The following is a 19,298-nucleotide window of genomic DNA, read 5'->3' as shown; positions in this document are numbered from 1 at the left end:
GCTCCACAATTTATGTGAGAGGAAGGGGAAGGCTTTCCTGCCAGCCTGGATGGCAGAGGCTCACCGCTTGGCTGGCCAGTATATACAGCCCTACATGGCTGCCAGCCGGGAGGCCCTTTGGGGGGCTGTCCGCATCCAGGAAGCCCTGAGGGAGAGCTTCCAGGTGGACGAGGACTAAAGTCCCCCTGGCATGCCCCACTGGGGCTTTGGGCCTTACATTCCACACCCACCTCCTTCCTCTTTCCCTTCCCTAACCCCCCTTCCTGATGTACAATAAAAATACCTGTGTTGCCACAAAAAATGTCTTTATTTCACATAACTGGGGTGGGGGGAAATGAGGGTGGGAGAGGGGAGGGGAGGGGAGAAGCCTGGGAGGAGGGAGCTGGAAGGGGGAGGTGAGGGGAGGAAGGGGGAGGGGAAGCTTAGGGTTGGGGTTCTTGCCGGCCCTCCCGTCTCACAGCACTGCGGATGCGGGGGCCTCGGTGTTCCCGGGGGGAGTGGGTATGGAGGATGGGGCAGGAGGGATGGGTGTGTGTGAAGGAAGCAGGAGTGGGAGGAGGAGTGATAGCTGGGGTGGCTGCAGGGGTTGGAGCAACAGGAGGCAGCAATCGGTCCACCATGGCCTGCAGGTGCTAGGGGAGGCCACGGCCCTGCTCCCACAGCTCCCGCAAGTTCTCCCGCCACAGCTGCAGGTCTTCCTGCACCCACTGCTCTTGGCTGTGGACCTGCCTTCCCTGTAACTGCAGTTGCTGCCTCCTGGTTGTGGGTGCACCTGCTGGCCTGGGTGCGGGTGATGTTCCAGGCGGGGTGGTGCGCCCTGCACTCGCAGGTTCTGTGGCTGTGGTGAAACAAGAGACATGGTCAGTTCTCCCTGGGGACACAGTGGGTGAAACCCAGCTCCACTCTGCAAGGCGAGGATGGCAGGTCTCTGCACCATCACGTCCTCCTATCCCCAGGAGTGTGAGATGGCCCAGGACTGCACCCCAGCCCCTGTGCTGCCTATAGTGTTGTGTGTGTGGGGGGGAAGATGTGCCCTGCCTCTGTGTAGAGGGGGCATCTGGAGGGAGGGCAGTGTGCAGTGTCTCTCCCCAGGGTCAGGAGCCTGTCACATGCCTTCACGTGTAGACGTGTGTGGGGAACAGGCCAAGACCCCTGCATAACACCCAGCTGGGGCCAAATGTCCTGGCTGGCACAGCAGATGCACAGGTTGCCGCCTGCTCTGTGATCGGCAAGGCCCACGCTCATAGTCCCTGGGCTCCCCCTTCACCCCCCCCTCCGCGCCCTGCATAAGGAGACCGTAATGGTGCACACATGTGTTCTGCTAGCTCTTGAGTGTGTGAACAAATTAAGTTTACAGATTCTGTAAGCAATTCATTCAGCTTGAATATAATAGCAGTCATTTTTCATGTAAGTCAGCAAAATACAGTCCATAAAGGAAAATACTGCCATTATTTTTAACTCTATTGTTTTTATTCAAACCAAGTTTGAACTGAGGCTAAATCATCCACTGTGTAAAAATTAACATTTTTAATTTTATGTTATTCAAAAAGAAAGGGTAAAAGGAAAAGAGGAACCTAATGACTCCGCAATAAAATAATCTAGGGAGTATGTTTCAGCAAAAATGATTACTGGTATCTATAACTGAATTGTAGTAACTCAGTAGTGTTTTATAAATTTTTTAATCTCTCTGCATTTTTTATTTGATAGTTAGCCAAGTTCAGTTTTTAGCTATCCTCTGTGCATTAATAATTCATTACAATGAGTTCCTCCAAAAATGGACACACTTTTCTCACAGAATACTTTATTTTTGCCAGGAAAATATTGTTTCAAGTTTATAACCAGTCCCTATTTGATTTGATCATGCTTAGCATAAAACCAAGATATTTGATGTCACAAAGCTGCCAATATTTATATAATAAAATGAGTTGCTCCAATTTAACTAATTGAGTTATTAATTAACTGATCCACCCTAACACTTGTAACATTTGACTTACTGAAGGCCCAGTTCTGTGAAGATTTTTTGCATGTAAGTGTACACACATGAGGATTCTCTCTCTTTGAATGGATTCTTTGTCCATAAGTAAGTGTGCTCAGAGGATTGTAATTGACTTAGAGGAATCAGGTCCTAATTTTTCACACAATAAACATTTAAATAATCCATAGTTGCTAGAGTTGGTCAATAAATAAAAAAATAACATTGACCAACCCCTCCCCACTCCAAAATTTGAAGAAAATGTATTCTCTTGCTGAAATGTTCATTAAATCAAAAGGCCTTTTTCATTAAAAATGAATTTGGACAAAAAACCAAGCATATTTGATGTTGACTTAGTAAAATGGAAAATGATTTTTACTTATGTAGTTACATAACTATGCCACCTACCTAGAACATAATTATACTGAGTAGTAAAAAGAAAACAATTTGATGTAATTTAGCTTGACTCAGGGTATGTCTACACTGCAAAGTTTTTTCGGAAAAACAGCTGTTTTCCGAAAAAACTTCAGTTATGTCCACACTGAAATCGCGTTCTTTTGAAAGAAAATTGAAAGAACAGAGTGGTTTTTCCGACATTGGTAAATCTCTTTCTATGAGGAAGAAGCCTTTTTCCGAAAGAGCTCTTTTGGAAAAAGGCGTGTATGGACTGGGATGAGGGAGTTCTTTCACAAGAAGAGGAAAGAGGAAAAAACACAGGTGCCCTGGTGGCCATTCCGCCCATAGTAATCACAACTTATATGCAAGATAGCAGCCATTCAGTCTGGACGCTATCTTTCGAAAAAATAGATGCTTTTTCAATGCGCTTTGGCAGTGTGGACGCTCTCTTTCAGAAGAAGTTTTTTCAGAAGATCTCTGAAAAGCTCTTCTGAAAGAAGCCTGTATAGCCTGCATAGACATAGCCTCAGTTACCTTGTTTCCCATGTGCTTCTCTCTTATGCTCAACTATTTATTGATATAGTGCCTAAAACCACACTCTCAGGATGTGTCCTACTGCCACAGGTCAAGGAGTTTTTATCTTGATAGAACGGGAGTCTCTAGACTTCAGGTCCTCTTTCATTGACTAAAGAGGTGGCAGTAATAATGGCTGAAGATTCCAGGAATAATACTGAACAATCCAGATGTTGTCAAGAGACTGAGAATCCCATCATTCATATGCAGAAGACCAAGAATTTCTGCTTCAGCCTCCTGATGATGATTTCTAGTTTCCAAGTCCACTTGGAAAAGGGGACAGAGTCTGAGACTGCTTTTGGATGAACATGGCAGTGTGTGGCACTGAGAGATGTTTTTCAGGCCAAGAGATTTAAACTATAGAGAGCAAGAAGCAGTCTGGGAATTATTGTTCTGGATGTGAACTTGACGAACCATTTGTCTAGGTAGAAATTAACTAAGTACTAAAGGGGTGGTGGGTTCCTTTCAGAAGTTAATTTTCGTATGGAAAAATAAGCCATTTACTAAGACCTCTATTTCCATTGAAAAATGCATAACCACAGAGTAGGTATCTACACCTGGCTGGCCTATTTCTGGCTAAATTTTAACTGGCCATGAAAGCTCATTTGGCTCATTCCTATGAAGAGCCAAAGAGGGGACAGGAGGTGGAGCTCATTAACTTTTACCCTCCTGTGCACAAGTAATTATACAGGGCCAACAAGACGTCCCTGAGTGCTGCAGATATATTGTTCTTATTTTTCAAAATTAATCTAGCTGGATTCACAAAGGTACCAGCTCTCAGTCATAGCTGCAGAAGCTTTGGACAGAATGAAATTTTGATGTCCCCAATTTGGAATAATTTCCTCAGCAAACAAAGCTGATACAAATAAATGGTCTCTTGCCTGCCTATGTTCATAGCCATCTGTTTGGAAGGCACAGTGCCCGTTCAAAAGTTGCCCAGAACCTTTGCATGGAAGATTTGTGCCAAGCAATGAAGACTTTATGTGGCTCTCTGCCTAACCGTGCAAGTGCCATCTTTTCTGCCTTAGATCCTCCTGATGAACAAGAACTAAAGTCCTGGCACCAATGACCTCTTTACACTTGATTGCACCTGTTGTTAAAATTGTGCCAAGGCTAGGCTACCAGACTGAGGGAGATAAGGAAAACATGGCATTTATAGGCATTTCAGGTGGCCAAGTTTATAAATCAGTGACTGTATTGGAACTTCATGGACACGACAAGTGGGATCTGACTGCAATTTTAAGGAAATCACCGTCTTTAGGGTGTCCTCCTATGGACAACGACATGGTGGACAAAATGAACCACAAAGAAGCAAATTAAGATTAATCCAGTAATTATGCCCTTGTCCCCAAACTGTAGTCAATCACCAAAAGAAGTACACTATACAGAGGCCTGCAAATGTGCAGATATCTGCGTTATATCCGCAGATATCCACATTCACAGATGTGGATGAGAATATCTGCAGCTCATTTTTGTGTATATGGGTGTGGATACAAATTTTGTGTCCATGCAGGCTCTAACAGTGTAAACAGACTGATCAATGCCAAAGTGTATGATACCCCTTCTAAAGCAAAATTACTGAGGCACTGTGTCTGTTTGCTCTGACTGTGCAGCATTAACAGAGAGGAGCCTAAGAAATAACACGTATCTGGTGAACCATCTCCCCGAGTTGGTCATTAGGTAGACACAAATTAGCAAATTTCATTTGTCTTTCATAGACTGCACTGTACATTTCTTGTTCTCTGCATTTTTCATATGGCTAGTCCACTGTGGTAATGGTAAAGGAGCACATCAGAACACTCTCTCATGTCCCAGTGTTAGCAATCCTGAAGGATATGAGCCTATTAGTTAGTCTGGTACCACTGTGGGTAGTCAGGGCAGATAAGCATATAGGGGAACTGTGACTTTCAACTTCTTGCTAGATCTGGGTGTTGATCATCCTGAAGGAAGGAAAATTGCCTCCTTGTAAAAGCAAAGAGTAAAGGAATGAATGGAGAGTGAGCCTATTTCATAAAGAAGATAAATGAATTGTCTGAAAACAATATTTGAAAGAATCAGACACTGACCTTCTCCCTCTCACTTATGATTAATCAATTAATGGCTGATAGCGGGAAAGCCTTTTAGTATTGTTACATAATAGAGAGAAGAAGCAACCTGAACAAATAAATAAGACACCACCCGTCAATGGAAGCTTTTGCAAAAGCATTCTGCAAAAAAGCAATGCTCATTATTTTTAATATATGCTTTCCATTTTCTAGAGATGGGCATCAGAATTCTCAGGTTGACTGAGGGTGACAGATGGTCTGGGCTGCAGAGGATGCAGAATACATATGAATGACAGACGGGCTTGAGTTAAAAATTACCTTTTGTCTTGTCAACAATAGAAAGATGACAGTCTCAGATTCACTCACCTTCATATCCTCTTCCTAATCCATGAGCATGACTTCACCTCTGGTACAGCAATTGCTTTTCACACACATGATAGCCTAAACAGCAGCAAAGGAAGCATGGAAGGAAAAAAGTGGGCCATTGATTTGCCTCTCAACATTCGTTCAATTGTAGTTAGCTTATTTTTTGGGCTTTTACATGTCTTAGGGAAGTGAATTAATTCATTATTCCACTACAAACAGGAAAGAAAAAAACAACACTTCTCTTACTTCTCTTCCCTAACAAAATGAAAAAGATCTATCTGGAACAGTAAGCAGAATAAATGTTAATTGTGTTACCTACCACCACCATCCCTGAAAAACATGAACAAGTAAAGTAGGTTTCCTGAATTATATTCAATTATCTCTTACCAAATGCCTGACTTATTTATAATTTTCCTCCAATAGTACGTTTTTTTTAACTTCCCCATCATGCTAGCAAAAAATATAGCTGAGATGTTTCTCTTTGTCAGCAAAGTAGCACCTATCAATTGAGTTCACCTTAAAGCCTTTTATTGTTTTTAACTTTTTATTATATAAAGGTTTGAGCTGTAATCTATAATCATTAAATTCCTTTACTAAATATTAATATGAAATATATAAAAAGGATTTTCTTAATATGAAGAATGATACTTCTTGATTTAATACTTCTTGTTCAAGATAGTTATTGGTAGCAGCTTACTTTATCATTTCATCAAGGGAAAGCCAACTTTTCTCAGAGTTTTTCTATGGGAAGAGCCAGTCTTCCACTAACAAACACTGCTCCCAATAGTGAATATTTGATTTTGAGTTGCTGCCAGCATCTATAGGTCTTTGTTCCACTGTCTTGACATAAATGCCTTATTTTTTGTAACATGTTTTGCTAATGTAGCAAATTTCATAAGAATGCTTCAGTGGGGCAAAGTGAAATTCAGCAATTTCTCAATCACTTCAACAATTCTAAGCCAAGCAGCATGCACATACATGCATAGCACGGGATGGCATAGAAGTAGCAATAACAGTGCCTAAGATACTGCAGTGGGCTGTGCCCACGAAAGCTCATGATACCATCTACATGTTTTGTTAGTCTATAAAGTGCTACCAGACCATTTGTTGTTTTTTAAGTTTATCCTTCACTTCACTGGTTTGCCTTGTGTTTTACAGAAACAGAAAACATAATCCATCACAAAATTACTCTGACTAGGTTTTTATACTGCACCCACCACTCTGAGATAAAGGCTCCTTTAAAGATATAATAGCTTCTTGTTTCCTTGCACCCTACCACATTGTATTCCTCCAACCTCTATGGGATTTCCGTTCACCACTATTCCCTAGGGCATATATAATCTGTAAACTCTTGTTAAAATTAATCTGCTATGTATTTAACAAATTCCAAAATAGGCTGGTTTCATTAGGAAGGTAAGCATTCTAAAGTTCTGAGATTTGATCTGTCTGCATTTTATACAAGCATGAATAAAATCCAAGGAGATGCACAGGGGTTAAAAATCAGCATAAATCAGAGGAACATCAGATCGCAGAGATTTACCTTCAGCATGTTTCAATTTATCAGACTCTCTTTGGTCTGAAAAGCAAAATAGGAGTCTCTCTGACATCCCCTTTACAGATTCTTATTTTTGGCCGTACCACTCACATCACAGTAATAGCTCATTGTGTAGTTTATCAGCTCCTCCTGGTTGTGACAGGAAATGTAGCTGAATCTGAACATATTTGAAAGAGAAAACAAAAAGATAATAAAAGTGATAACCAAAGAACCTTCTCAAACCACAGAAGAATGTCTTTTTGTTGGTAGTTTTGGACAAAGATTCTTTCCCCCTCATTATCCAAACTACTTTGTCCATCCTCAGTGCAGAGCCATGATCCTTTGTTCTTGATTGTCTGTATTCTTGGATGTCTGTGTAAGTTTGGAGCTATTTTACACCCTCTTGTTCATCTTCAGAGGAGTTATAAAACAGGAAGGAGGGCAAGAATGATGGAAAAATGAATTCAGAAGATCCTCCAGGAGTCAGGAATTATATCAGTTCTGATTTCAACTCCTCCCCACTTCTTGACTCAGCATCTTTGTTCTTACAACCTCTTGTTATCAGAACTTGTATTTCCATTTTAAATGGTGCTTCAACATGAATATTCCCTTCTGTTGGCTAATTTCCCCTTGACTGACATTTGTGTGGCAGATGGTGCAAATGGCCCAGCAAATATTTACTGGATCAGTGTAAAAAAGCCCATAGCTGCCAAACTGATGGATTTTTTGGCACTCTGCCATGTGGCACCAATAACTGGGCAGGGAGAGAGGCACCATAGGAAAATAATTGAGGTTGAACTTGTTGGATTTTTCAGGTAACTTTGAGCATACCCCAGGGAAAGGTGATGTACACAGACCGGGTTCTTTCCTCCTTCCATTTAAACTAGTGTGTTCTCCTTGTCACTCATTTAGTAAAATACTGAGGGATCTGTTATCAGAACTACCCACTGTGAAGTAAAATGAGTGCAGAGACCACCCCTCACTTGTGAGTAGAAAAGGAGTCTTCTAGGAATATCTTCTAGTACCATCAGACTCAGACAGACCCATCGCACCCTCTGAGGGGCAAATTGGTATGCAAATGTTGTATCTTATTTCGATTGTATTTCGAAATAGCATGCTATTTCAAGACATCCCTTAACCCTGATGGAATGAGGGTTACAGGGATGCTGGAAAAGTGTGTCTGTTATTTTGAAAAATATTTCGAAATAACGGGTGCGTTTCAAAGACACGCTTGAACGTGTATGCTGCAATTAAATAACCCCAAGACCCTGAGATCCATGAGCCCAAGTCAACAGACATGGGTCAGCCACAGGCATCTGATTGCAGTGTAGATGTATCCTAAGTCTCCCTGCAGACACTCCCTTACAGTATCCCAAAACTGGCAAGTACGTTGCATGTAATGCATCTGGTGTAAGTAGGGTAGCTAACTCACTGTGGAGCAGTGTTTATTAAACTTTTTAAGACTGAGGAACGCCAAACAATATATATTTTTTTGAGGAACACCAAGAATTTTTTGTTGAGAAAAAAAAAAGGTGGGGGGGGGGAGGGTCGGGGGAAAGTTATTGAGGGGAAAAAAAGGGCTGGGAAAAGTTATTGAGCAAAAAAGAAAAAAAAAAGGTCGCCTGCCCCTTTAGGGGTGGCTATTTTGAATTCTGTTGTTCTCCCCGGCACACCTCCAACTGCCTCGCGGCTGTGGAACACAGTTTAAGAAACACTGCTGTGGAGTGTGGCTGGTAAAGCACCTTCCATCAAGGGGTAATGGTCCCACTTCCCCCTTTAACATATACCTTCCTCTTTCCAGCTCCGGTCTATCTTTTCCTTTCAGTACATTCAATTTATAATAAGGCTAAAATGTCAATATATGGAAAATTTAAGGTCAGAAAACCGTCAGTATGCACTTCAGAATCGTATTTCCCAAGTTCATAGATTCTAAACTGAGTGTCTCAATTTTGAAGGAATCAAATCTATTGTTCAATCTATGTTTGATACTTCTATGTCCCCGCCATTGTTATAATACTAGTACAGGTTGGACCTCCCTGGTATGGCACCTTTGGGACCTGACTGGTCCCGAATGAGGGAATTTGCCAGACCAAGGGAGGCTGGCCCCTCTGCTGAAAGACTCCAGGCTCTCCCAGGATCTGTCAGGAAATTGCCAGCCTCTCCTGTCCATGAGCCATCAGACTCCCAGCTCCTCAGCCAGCCCCAGGGCTGCTGGGTCTCCATTGCCCCAAGGTGTGCTGGGTCTCCAGGACTCCGCTGCTCTGGGCTGAGGGAGCTCTGCTGTTTCAGGCCGCTGCGGCTCTGCTGCTCTGAGGCTGCCCTGGAGCCCCAGGACTCTTCAGCAACATCCACGGTCTTGCCAAACCACAGATGTTTTGGACCAGAGAGGCCCAGACCAGAGAGGTTTACCCTGTACCGTGCCTCCAAAGTGAGGATTTTTTGAGGGAAGCCATTGGGTTCAGACAATAAAGGTTCAATTTACTCTTGAAACTGATAGCTCCAATTGAGAATAAATAAATAGCTGTTCCTTGTTTAGGGTGCTCCAGCATTTTTCACATTACTAATTCTCTTTTTTATCCCAAACTTGTCTGTTTTTCCACTGGATGACAGCTGAACTTGTGCAAACAGATTCAGCTACAGAGTCAGAATAAGTTACTAATTAAGCCTTATTTTCAAATATTCTATTCTTCCATCTTCACACATCTTGATTTTTTTCTTCCATCATTTTCACCATGTCCAGTTAAAGCATGTCTACACAGCAGGGCTAAAGCCAAAATAAGCCATGCAACTTCATCTACATCAATTGCGTAGCTTAAGTTGAAATAGCACCAAAAGCCAAAACAAACTATCTACATAGCAGGAAGTCCGAGGAAGAGCACTCTTCCTCTGACTTTCCTTACTCCTCGTAAAATGAGGGTTACAGGAGTTGGAGTAAGAAGTCTTCCAGCTCAACGTTATTTCAATATTATGTTGAAATAACTACTTGCAGTGTAGATGGGGATGATGTCTTTTCGGAATGACATCAGTTATTCTGAAATAACACTGCTGGGTAGATGTACCATTAGTGATTCCCAAACAGAAAGTCACCTAGGGTACGTTTAAACTACATGCCTCCGTCGACGGATGCATGTAGATTAGTTTATTCGAAAAAGGGAAATGAAGCCGCGATTTAAATAATCGCGGCTTCATTTAAATTTACATGGCTGCCGCGCTGAGCCGACAAACAGCTGATCAGCTGATCAGCTGTTTGTCGGCTCAGCGCGGCAGCCATGTAAATTTAAATGAAGCCGCGATTATTTAAATCGCGGCTTCATTTCCCTTTGCCGATCTGTCTAATCTACATGCCTCCGTCGACGGAGGCATGTAGTTTAGACACACCCCTATTCTGAAACATTGGACATTTCCTAACTTTAGAGTGCTCAACTTCGCAACTTTAATAATTTTCTCTTAAGATAGTTTTTATCTGTGCAATATCTATATGGTGACAAAGACCTATATGAGTGTGTCATATACAAGGGATAATGGCTGCAGTGCAATGGGCTGAAGCTAAAGTCACTGCACACATATGATTTAATAGGGAAGCAGGTGTACATGCAGAGAGCTGCATAGAGGGTGCAGAAACGGGGAAGAGAATAATGCTGGAAAAAGAGCAGAGCAACTGCAGAAATCTGTAAACCAAATAAAAACTGTTGCAGACTTTGTCTTCGTATCTAACAAACACCAAGTTGTATGAGATTTTAATGTACACCCTCTCATGCCTTATTGCTTAATTATGTGTATGTTTCATCACAACATTTTGACAGTAAATCATCTATTGAATAAACTATGTACACTTTGTTTTTTTTCCAACCCCCCTTTATTTATTCCACTCTTTCTTTTTACTTGCCGCTGGCTTTCTTCTGTTCTCAAATGCTTTTTGGTGTTTGCATTTTCACAGAGAAAGGGTTTTTTTTTGTTTGTTTGGTTTTTTTTTTACAATTTTAAACATTTTTTTCTCTAAGTCCTCCCCTTTTTCTTCTAATCAAGCAATTTTACCCCTTTGTGGTTATTTTCTGCTTTAGGCTACCTATCTTTCCCTTGAGCATATTCTCTCTCAGTCCTGTCCCTTCCATTCCTCTGGCTTCTCATTCCAGTCCCAGCCCTCACCCTCTAAGTACCTGTCCCTTGCCCCACTTTCCTAGATTCCTCTTTTCAGTCCCTCCCTGCCACCAACTTCCTTGTTGAATAAGTTTCAGTCTCACACACATCTGAATCCTCAAGACTGGTTCCCAGTCCCTACTCCTGTATTCCCTGCCCTCCCATTCCAAGTCCCAGTCTCCTTGACCAGCCAGCCAGTTCTAGTCTCCAATCCAGGCAGCCAGTTCAAGTTTCTGAATAGCCACATATTCCTGAATAATTGATTCTGTATCTATCACAATTTTGCAGAAAATCTAGTTTAGAAGTATTGTGGTTCATTTTATTTTAAAGGTACCATTCTTCTTATCCCTTTGGCTACAAAACCAGGTCATGATTTTAGCAGCACAAATGCCACTGTATAGACCGTGAAGAGTGGGAAACATTTTACCTCGCACATTTTAGAACTCTTGGGAAGCTACCCAAATAGCTTTTATGCACGTACTATTAAAATTTTAATGTCTGATATCCATAGACATGCAAACTACAGGTGCGGGGGGGGGGGGGGGCGGGGAGGAGGGTGCCACTGCAACCCACTCACTAGCCTAGGTTGCCCCTCACTGGTCTACAACACGAAAAGTTTCAGGTTGATACCCTGTTCCACTGTCCCCTCCCCTACTGCAAATAAACTATTTGTATCAGTCATCCTCTTCTCTATGCTAAGCAACTGGATCAGCACATTTTTACCCACGGTTTTCAGAACCCTAGACAGTGGTAACTTAATTGTTTCACTCTGTGCAGTGTCAGGAATAAATTAAAGGGCATACAGCATTTCTGGCTGATGAAAGATTAATGCAAGTAAGTGCATTCTTACCTAAAACAGCTAGTTATTAGATTTCAGCACAATCAGACATAAGCAATAGGTTTAGCACATCCCAGATAATGACCGAGAATCTGAGATTGTATTGAGTAATAATAAGCAGTTCAGCAATGTCTGGTTGCTTCTCTACCTGGAAGTCTGGTGTCAGGGAAAAGTCTCTCAGAATAGCTTCAGAGAATTGCTCCAAAGTACACTCTCTTATATAGTCTATTTATAACTAATTTTTATAAAACACACTGCTCATAGTGATCCCTACTGGGTCATCCCCTTTCCTAACTTCAATAAACTTCTTAGCAACAAAACATTCCTAATAGTCTTAGTCATAGTAAGTTTCAAGATCAAAGGAGCCCAAACTCAAGGTATCCTTCCACTTACTTTCTTTCAGTCTTATTTTTTTGACTCTTTGCTCTCCTCCTTCCTTTCTAATTAGCAGAAACTGCAGGCGTGCAGTTTCTGCATTTGACTTTGCCACCAGAAGCCCTGCTTGTTCAAATTAACCCTTAGCTATGTGGCAACATATTTTATTAATTCTCTGTGACTTAGTGCACAGAATATGGTTGCAATTAAACTTGGTCAAATTCTGAGGTTACACACCTCTCCATTCTGAGGCAATAGTACCCAGAGCAAACTGAGAAAGCATCCCTGCATCAGGCCTTTATGTCATTCAGTGTCTAGCTACAAGCAGAGCCATCCCTCATGCTTTAATCACAGCAAACACAGTGGACTGGGAGATGGGCAGCTGGAGAGAGTGGAGCAGGCTGCCAGGTGTCTCCAGCTCCTGCCACCGTGTTAAGTCTGGGATACCTCTGCTACTGCCTCCCCTCCTGGTAATACTCTGCTTGGGAGAGGGAGCTTTGGACAAGGGGGCAGAAAGGAGTGGAGCCTGGGCACGAAGGAGCAGGGTAGGGATAGAACCTGTGGCAGGGGGCTGTTGCCTTGGGCCTTGAGCCTGGGCCACTGGAGAGGGATTGTCCCAGGGCCCATGTCTCCTTAGGGACAGCCATGGCCACAAGTCCCCTGATCCTTTCAGAGAAAAACAAAGATTTGTTTCAACTGAAATGTTTGTGAACTTGTGTTGATTTCATTAAATTGTTTCAGTCAAAGATAAGATTAAAAAAAATCCTTAACATTTTCAGAATGAAATCTCAGTTTTTCTAATCAAAACAACTTTACATTTTGCTATTGCCTTTAACTTTCTTTGAAAAATTATTGAGTTAAAATTCCCGCCCCCCATTTTTCAGAATTTCCAGTGAACCAAAAAAATCTGTTCTTTGCACAGCTCTAATTTTGACTTTACTTTCAGTGCTTTCGGGGGATGGTGGGACAGATGTCGGGAGAGACACTCCACTATTCCTACTCCAGCTATCTCTCAACTGATTTTTTAAAAAATGAGAACCGTTGTTGAATAGCAGTGTCAATGAAAGATTTTCATGTTGTTTATTTCAACTGATGCCCAACATGCAATGTTGGTTTACTCACAGTGTGTGATAAACTGAAATTGCTGCTGGCAATTCTGGAAAGTCACAGTGATAACAGGACAGAACAAGGGGGTTTGGGCATGAGGGAAAGCCTTTACAATTACCTCACTTACAGTTAATGTGAACAGGCAGTGCAAAGAGCAACACATTATAGCTTTCGCCTGCAGATGGGAAGTCCAAATCCTGAAAGGTAATGGGCATCCACAATCCCCAGTGATTTTGCTGGGAGTTGTTGGTACTCAACATCTCTCAAAATCATCCTGTAGGTGGTGAGAGCACCCTGCTCTCTCATCACATTCAGAGGGACTGGGACTCTTATGAATTAGTTTAATCCGTCTCTGTTTCCTGTGAAAGAAATTGGCAACTGTGCAGCTACGAGGACGTTCCTTTCACTTGTGCAGAGCTTGCACAATCAGTCTTGAGACATGTGAAGGGTGCATACAAACAGGTGGGGCACTAGAAGTAACTCTGGGACCAATCTGGGTGGAATATTGGTTTCAGCCCCTCTGCACAAATTCACAATTCTGGATCTCATGGCCAACCTCGAGCCTATCCCCAGTGTCAGTGACCACACTGACTTGTACAAGGATAGGTAGGAGATTACTTTCACAATGTACAGGGATGCAGAGACTTCCCCTCCATTGCTGCTCCACAGTCTATCCTCCTACTGTAGATTTTAAACTCTACGAACTCTCTTGTGTTGGCCCTCTGCATCCTGCTGAATTACATTGCTGCATTGAAACAATTATTTCCCTTCTCCCCACAAAAAACCAATGCTTTTAAAACCACACTAAAGAATTTGTTGCAATGCTCATTGACAAATTTGTGTGTAAGAATTGAACTTCCAAGGTAGGCTATTCAAAAAACAGGTTGGGAATGGATGACATTTAGTTTCCAATTTTTAATCATCATCTGCATCTTCTTTATGCAACGTCTATGCACAATTCTTGGTGGGGAGAAGAGGGATTTTTTTGTGGATACTGCTCCAATTGAAAGCTTTTCATGAGCTTTAAGAAACCATATTTGTATCTAGAATATTAGATAGAGCATTTGGGACTGAAAAACATTTAGGTGCATGCTTCACATTAAGCACTTACATAAATGCATCCCTATTCATCAAAGCATTTCAGTGTGCTCAATGTTAAGCATATGCTTACATACCATTGGAGCCTATAGGACTTACATCTATGCTTAACTATTTTATGAATCAGGGCTTTAATAAATCTAAACAAGTAATTAGTCCTTGAAAGGTAGCCATCCTGCACAGATTGGAAGAACTGAATTTGAAATGTGGTACTTTTAAATTTAAATAAAAAGGCTATGAATTGAACATGAGAAGAAATGTCTCCTGTCGCTTCAGAACACAGTACTAAGCTATTATTATTCTTGCAACATGTTAACAGGATCCCTGTCATCTAAACAAGACATAATACAATTCTATTTTGATATTTAGCTGCAGGCATCTGAGCCATATGTCCAAGCTGTATTTCAGGTTATGCAGGCCTATAGGTCCAAATTGCCTGCAGCAGGGATTATTTCTATCTAGCATGTGGGAAACACAGATTTGGATTCAGGGAAAGAGCCATCAGCTACATAATTGGAGTTACACAATTTCACCAGGTGAGGTTCTGCTCCACAGATTTACCCCATGATGATTCTGCTGGGGAAGGGACAAGATTTGTGCCTACACACTGGCCCAGTTCCCCTACTCTTTGCTGTCAGTCGCTCATGGAAGCGAAACCTTCAATACATGGTGGTTGCAAATATACTGAATACAGAACATACTGCAGACACCATTTGATCTGTTATTATAGTTGCACCATTTATTACTTTATAAAGCTTAAAAGTGTGACAGTGACAGAAAACATAAAAATCTTAGTGTATTAAAATATGTAAATACTTTCCTGAAATTACTTTTCTATGTACACATTTATTGCCATTGCTTTAAGGATGTTGTGCAATCAAAACTGAGAGATTCAGAGAGAAGGTGATTATTCTATTAAAATGTAGCCCACACTATAAAAAACAATAATAAATGGATCACTACATTTTCAACTCTTAATTTAAATTGCATTTAATTAATGTTATTTTTAATAAGAAGGAACATCTTATACGGAGTATTAACTCTGCTCTTCCTGATCCCTTGAAAACACATTTCATGTTTTGGGCTGTTACTAAAAACTGTATAGCCTGGGGGATAAAGTCCTTATATTTCAAGCATATTGAGTTCAAACCCTATGTAGTTTGCACTTTCATTAAAATTTCTATTAACTTTTACCATCAACATAGTATGTGTAATTTAATTTTACCACTTTCCTAAAGCAAAAACTGATATCTGATCTAAAACATTTTCACACATAGGAAAAAGTCAAGTTAGCACAATAACAGTTCATCTCTCCGTGAGTGTCTCTGTAGATTTTTGCATCCTGGTATGTTCTTGGTTTTTTTTAAATATGTAAAATATTTTAAAAAGGATAGTCTTTACATTTATTCTCTCCTAAAATACTGAGGAAAGCTAAAACCTGACTCAACTGGCAACAAACCCTAGGTTCTGCCTTCTCCTGTGAAATCCATCTGTGTCAAATTCATTAAATACATTAAAAAGTATGGATGGCAAGATGTGCTCCTGCATAAACAAAAATGCCCCAATAAGACTTAAATACTTACTTAACTTTATGCAATCCAAGTAGTCCCATTAAAGCTAAACAGTCCAAAAAATGATCAGTCTCCTTTTTTTTATCTTTATCTCTTCTTTTTTCTGATTTGTTACTTTCCCCACTCACTTTACTTGTAGCCCAGTCTGTATCACTGTAGTTTGCATTATGCTTGGTGAGAAGTGCTCAGAACAGGGAATACATCTCTATTGATAGCCACATCTGTTACATTAATGATCATATTGACCTGCCAATGTATCAGAGCATTATTTTGAACATGGATGTAGTCTGTGTGGAAGGGCAAAGAGTTGAACCAACTGTCCAAAGGGAGTACAAATGCATCTATACAGCCTCAAGGGTGGGGAGTTTGTATGGAGTAACAACAAGAAGGGGAAGGTTATGGCTCATTTAAGGGATCTCTTCCTCCTCCCCCTGGCTTCTAAAAATCAGCTCCCTTGTGGGCTGAAGGAGGAGCAGCAGGGAGTGGGGCTAGCATTGGCTGAGCAGATTGGCTGGTTGGAGGAAGACTCATCAGAAGCCCTTTGGCTCCTGTGCGCCCAAGTAGAGGTCATATAAACCTTCTGCCTGCAGTGAGATGCCATTGTGTGCCAGCTGTTCCCACCCCTGGGATTTTGGCTGCGATTTTTGTCTGCTGTGGAAGGAATTTTTTCCTCACTGACAGATAAGTTGGGTTTTCTTGCATTCCTCATACAGCCTAAGGAAGCAGTGGGTGGGCCAGGAGCTACAATTCAAGTTGTCACAATTTGGTAGGTGTCCAGTGCAGATACTTGTCCCACAAGGGTTTAATTCCCTGAGAAACTGCAGCTGGGTGTGGACAAAAAAAACTATGGCACATGATGCGGGCTCCTCACATATGGCACTTTGATACTTGCCCTAGTCCCTTAACCCTCATCCTAGAGAAGGGCAATGGGGTTCCAGCATGGGCTAGCCCCCAGGCAGGTCAGGCTGACAGTCAGCCTCCGCCAAGTGAGCAGATTAGGGACGGAGAGATGGCCTGAACTGAATGGGTTATTCCCAGATAGTTCTCAGATTAGTTAGTAATGTTATTATATATAGTCACAAGCTCCTTAAACCTCACTCTTCCAAGCTTTGCCTTTCTGCCGGCATGACTGCAAAAGTTTTCAGTTATTATCTCTGCTCTCCTCCTTCCACTAACCTAGTCCTGTCTCCTCCTCTCTGTTCCTTTGTAAAATCCTGCTATTCTTATTAGAAGACGCTCCCCTACCAAACTCTAATCACCTGCAACAGCCTTCCTGAATCGCTCTGTCTGACGGACTTACCACATCATTGCAAATCACTGCTAGCAATACAGTCACTCACCCTGTCCCTTGCTTCTTAATTTGCCTCTCTTCCTGTGCCATCACCCTGTGTTATAATGTTGTAGCATAATTCCTGAATGCTGCCTTGCACGGTTGGGTCCAGTTTGTATGAAGGGAGCTTTTTGTCTTGCCTCTGTAATTGAGTCATGTACTATGCTTCTCTCTCATACAGGGATGTTAGAGTGTAGCCAAATAACTGTTTAACCGATAAGCTGAGGCTTATTGGTTAATGGTATCAGTTACACTCAGCTGGCTCCCAGGAAGGCGGTTTCACAGCGAAGCCTCCAACCAGATGACAGACCGGCAGGGGCTTATGGCCCTGCTCCCATGGAGGCTTTGCTTAGGGCTCCACAAGATAAGCTTTAAACTGCAGAGCCTGTAGCTTGTGTAAACATGAAACCACTATACATGGTTACCGTATTAAATGAATTTTAACAGCCCTACTCTCAAATGGCATACTTGCTTGTAGGACATTATGAAAATGAGCACTCTCATGACTGGGCACTACTGATTCAGGCCACATGCTAGTTTTCATTTTGGAAATTCTTGTTTGTTAGTCTTTGCTTCCTGACATTCATTTGCCATCCTCTCTGGACTGCTTCCTCCTCTTGCTCCCTTGTGACTATTCCGTTTAGAAACCGATTAAACTAGAGCGCAGAAAAATCTTCGTATGGTACCTAACTCATTGCAGTGTTACAAAGAGGACATATTACAGGAAAGCAGCATGTACATTCTTTAGATGGACTGAGTTCATAAGTTTTCTCCCTATCAATATTTAAAAACTGTAAAAAAGCTGGGCTTAAATTTCAATCATAATCCAGTGGCCAAATTCTGCCCCAATTTTCAGTGTAGCCATGAGGCTAACAGGTCTGTAAATCAGAACAGGATTGTCCATAATTGTCTCTCTTACTTTTATTATTTTTCTCCCTGCACTGCAAAGCTACTTTCATAACTACTCTCCTAACCCAAAGGAGTAGCTAGAGGTCTTCTCTGTACCAGTCACTATTTATAGTCCACTTAACCCCATTAAAAAAGTCTTTGCTACATTTGTCCTTTTACCATACAGGTACCAAATTCAAAAGTGGGTCTAAACAAGTTGAGTTAATTTTACAGTGAAAATTCCACCAGCTATTACTTAAACAAAACAACTCCCAAACAAATCTCCCAAGTCTTAGAAATCAGATGGCAAGCCCATCTGGAAAATTGCACTACAAAATAGTCTACACACAAAAATATAATTAAAATGGTTAGAGTGTTCAATACAAGAGCTCCGTGCTGCTTTTTTTGAAACACCCACCATCACTCTATTCATGTGAAATTGGATCAAATCTGCCATGCAGCTGTCCCATAGCGATAGCTTTTGGCCTGGTGAAAACATACTCCACTCTATGTTCATCCATTAGACCTTTTGCTTCCAGCTGTTCAGGAATACCAGCAAGCATCTTCAAAGCAAAGGTTTTGCCCCCCAGAGGGCTTCCTACCAACATAAATCCCCCTGCTGTACCATTATCATTTTGTAGCTCTTGTAAAAAAATGCATTTATATATAATGATGAAATATTTAACCCAGAGGGATTGCTCATTTCCCCATAAAAGTGGTAGCTGTGCATATTCTAACCTTTTTCTCCCTAAAAGGACAAGATTTGAATTTCCTCCCCAAAAAGAGGGGTTTGTAAAAATTATTCTGAGTTATGGTATGAATCAAAAAGTTATGAAATGCAATAAATTATAAAAAGTGGAAGCAGTTCTTCTAAAAGATCACAGTTTCCCTAAATAAAGAAAACCTAAACAGGGAGTTTTCTTTTCCTCCAGGGGGAAATTATTTTCATTTGTAAAGATCTTACACTAGAAGCATTCATCATGTTGTTTAAATGGTACAAAATACCCTTTCTATCACTGTAAGAAAAACTACACATGCAATTCAAATATTAATTTATTAGGATGGCTT

The 19,298-nt window shown here is 41.3% G+C and overlaps 1 long non-coding RNA gene across 1 annotated transcript; it reads right to left on the bottom strand.

The window, feature by feature from the left end:
- Nucleotides 1–333: 333 nt before the first annotated feature.
- LOC142826586 (uncharacterized) lies at nt 334–16,170 on the bottom strand. The gene is made up of 4 exons (XR_012900803.1): nt 16,025–16,170; nt 6,893–7,064; nt 5,353–5,427; nt 334–838 (listed from the first exon to the last, which is right to left on the bottom strand). It is a non-coding gene; the product is annotated as an uncharacterized LOC142826586 (long non-coding RNA).
- Nucleotides 16,171–19,298: the final 3,128 nt, after the last annotated feature.

This window comes from Pelodiscus sinensis, chromosome 1 (assembly GCF_049634645.1).
Source record: "Pelodiscus sinensis isolate JC-2024 chromosome 1, ASM4963464v1, whole genome shotgun sequence".
Taxonomy (NCBI): Eukaryota; Metazoa; Chordata; order Testudines; family Trionychidae; genus Pelodiscus; species Pelodiscus sinensis.
The sequence above is the reverse complement of the archived record's forward strand: the minus strand, read 5'-3'. Positions and strand labels throughout refer to the sequence as shown.